The sequence below is a fragment of the Chrysochloris asiatica genome, unplaced genomic scaffold, assembly GCF_000296735.1.
Source record: "Chrysochloris asiatica unplaced genomic scaffold, ChrAsi1.0 scaffold00096, whole genome shotgun sequence".
Lineage (NCBI taxonomy): Eukaryota > Metazoa > Chordata > Mammalia > Afrosoricida > Chrysochloridae > Chrysochloris > Chrysochloris asiatica.
In genome coordinates, this window is record NW_006408614.1 from 2652743 (window position 1) to 2656494 (window position 3752).

Here is a 3752-nt window from a genome sequence, read left to right on the forward strand (position 1 = left end):
GCTTTATTCTACAGCGCCAACTCCTGACTGTAACTCATTCTGATTCTGGCGACCTCTTGTGTTTGAGAGTTAGATCTGCACTAGGGTTTTCAACGGCAGCAATTTAAGGAGCCCAGTTCAGACTCACCAGCTGCTCCTTGAAAACCCTACACAGGGTCACTATGAGTCGGAACCAACTCTATAGCACTTAACAACAATACAGCATGAATCAGAACTGGTTTGACAGCACTTAACAACAATAATATCAAAGGAGCTCTGATATCTAGTGGATTATAAATTGGGTTGCTAACTGAAAGTTCAGCAGTTCAAACCTACCAGGCACTTGGCAGGAGAAAGATTTTTTGTTTTTTCTCCCGAAAAGATTTACATTCTCGGAAACCCTACAGACAGAAGGTAGCTGTGAGTCAGACTGACTCTATGGCATATAAACACCACCAACACACACACTCTAAGGAGCCAAGTGGTGTAGTGGTAAAGTCTGTTGACTACTTATGGAAGCCATGAGCCACTCCAGGTGGAAAAGATGTCGCAGTCTGCTTCCATGAAGATTTACAGCCGTGGGAACCCTATAGCGACGCTATAAGTTGGAATCAACCCAATAACAATTGAAATCTTATGAGAATAGACTGCCAGACCTTTACTCCCACTGTGCAACTGAATGGATTCAAACTTCTAGTATTTTGATTAATAATCGAGCACAAACTAGGATTGACCAGTATTCAAGGTGGGCACAATGTGAAAGAGAGTACCAACCCAGAGCCGGGCAGGATCACAGGCTTTTCCCTTCATCCTAACAGAGGCTCCCAGGCCAGCTATGTCCGCAGAGGTGACAACAGACCTCTTTGGGGCTTTGAGATGCTTTATATCACTTATAGATTTGGAGGGAGATTGTTATTAATGAACAGAGCACTGAGTAAAAATTCATTCTGTGATTCTACCATCTTCTAAATCTCCTCTCAACATAAATACAGCTATAGTATTAGATCTCCTGACCGTCTACTATGTACCTGGAAGGCACAGGCTGCTAACCTAATCTTGGCATCTTGCTTCTAATCCTCCCAATATGCCGTGGAAGAAAGGCCTGGAAATCTTTTACAAAAATTAGTGGTGATTATGTGCTGTAGAGTCACCTGTATAGGGTTTCTGAGGCTGTAGTTTGTACAGGAGCAGAAAGCCTCATCTTTGTCCTGCTGAGTGATTGGTGGATTTGAACTGCTGACCTTGCGGTTAGCAACCCAGTGCATAACCCATTACAGCATCAGGGCTCCTTTCCACAAAGATTACAGCCAAGAACATCCTACAGAGCAATTCTACTCTGACACACACGGGTGGTCATGAGTCAGAATTGATCTAACAGTAGTCGGTTTGGTTTGTTTAATGTTGGTACTACGTGCCCTGCACTGGGCTAAGGAGACAGAGATGGAGGAGATGAGGACTTGTCCTCTAGTAGCCTCTTGTGCAGTTTGCACACAGCAAGGAGATGTGAGTACAGCATTTGGGGATCCCATGATGCGGAGGACCAGGGAAGGCTTCTGGGAGGAGGTACTGCTGGACAGGGAGTTACGAGGGGTCGTGTTAGCCAAGGGTGTCGGGAAGAAGGCTTTGAAGACAGAGGGAAGAGCACATGCCCAGGTCAGAGACGAGGCACACAATCGAGCAGAGAACTGTGGAGATTCAGGATGGCTGGAGTGCGACATGCCAGGCCAAGAGTGGCAGATAATGACGGAGGGGTATGAAGGCTGGGGCAAAAGCTCCAGAAGAGTCCATGAAAGGAGAGGATCCCAATGGTGTTTCTTTTGGAACGCGCTCTGGCAGGGGGAGGCATGGACTGAGACTGGGAGCCAGGATTTCAAGGCTGTTAGAGGCTGCAGCTTGGAGAAGGAAGCACACTGCAAGGGGCCTTCAAAAAGTTTGTCCATTTTTTTCCGTGAATGTTTTGAAGCCCCCTTGTATATAGTGGTGAGGAAGTGGGGCTGGATGGTGTGGGAGGTTTGAAGAAAACAGGATCTGGTGGAGGGCAGAGAACAGTCAGGCCCCCCACCCCCACCCCTCTCCCCTACCTCCACCTGCTTCAGTAACTAATCAGTGCCCCTTACTGACCCTGAGTTGGGGCGAGGCTGGGGACAGGCAGTATATGTGACTTCGAGGTGGTGAGGTTTCAGGAACCCATGAATCGCCCAAGCAGAGATGTCACGTAGGTTCAAGTCTGGCACTTAGTAGAGAGATCGGAGCCCCCAGCTTGTCCACAGCCATGGAGGGCCTTGTACACTCCCCAGGAGAACCAGGATGAGGAAGGAGGCCTCAGACAGAAAACTGAAGGCTTAAGGAGCAGACAGAGGATGGAGTGGTGTGGGAGGAATCATAGGCCTTAGGGTCAAGGTCAGACAGGAGGGTCAAATCCCCAGGAGACAGACAGGTCCCAGTGTCTGTGGCCACACCCCCCACCTTGGTCATTTCACAGGCTCCTCATGAGTCTCCACAGATGTTGTGACCACGACAAGCTCATTTCAGCATCCGAGCTGGAGAATTTTTTGTCTTTTCATGGAGAACACCTTGTCCTTGAAGGACGGAGTGGCAACTGGCCAGCTCTCGGTGTTCGCCTGGCTTGAATCCATTTCTGTCACAAATGCCCATCAACGTGGTGGCTTCAAACAACAGAAACTTGTGTTATTACCACTGAGAAGCTCAGAAGTTTGAAATGAGTCTTAAGAGGGCTCGAAGCCAGGCATTGGGAGGACCATGTTCCCTCTGGGGAGAAGTCATGCCAGCATCTAGCGCTGCATTCCTGGGCTCCTGTGAAGGTGCATTGAAAGAATTGACAAAGAACAAGGTGCCAGGAATTGATGGAATAAAAATTTAAATCTTTTGAGAAAGTGAGGCCACACAGGAGGCACTCACTTATCTATACCAAGAAATTTGGAAGACAACTATCTGACCAACTGATTGGAAGAGATCCATATTTGTGTCCATTCCAAAGAGAGGTGACCCAACGGAATGCGGAAATCATTGGACAATATCTGTGATATCCCATTCGAGTAAAGTTTTACTAAAGGTAATACAGAAACGGCTGAAAGCATACATTAACAGAGAACTTCCAGAGGTTCAAGCTGGAATCAGAAGAGGCTGTGGAACGAGGGATATCATTGCTGATATCCGATGGATCTAGACTGAAAGCAGAGAATATCAGAAAGATGTTTATCCATGTTTTATTGACTATGCAAAGATTTTCGATTGTGTGGATCATGACAAGCTGTGGAAAACATTGTGAAGTATGAGTATTCCGGAACACTTAACTGTGCTCATGAGGAATCTGTACCCGGACCAACAAGCAGTTGTTTTAACAGAATATGGGAACACCGCATGGTTTAAAATTAAGAAAGGTGTGCGACAGAATTGTATTCTTTCACCATCCTTATTCAACCTGTATGCTGAGCAAATAATAAGAGAAGCTGGGTTATATGACAAAAAACAGGGCATCAGGATTGGAGGAAGACTCATTAACAACCTGAGATATGCAGATGACACAACCTTGCTTGCTGAAAGTGAAGAGAACTTAAAATATTTACTGATGAAGATCAAAGAGCACAGTCTTAGGTTAGGTATGGATTGCATGTTAATGTAAAGAAAACAAAAATCCTCACCACTGGACGAGTAAACAACATTCTTATCAACGGAGAAAAGATTGAAGTTGTCAAGGATTTCATTTTTCCTGGATCAACTATCAACACTCACGGAAGCAGCAGTCAAGAAAT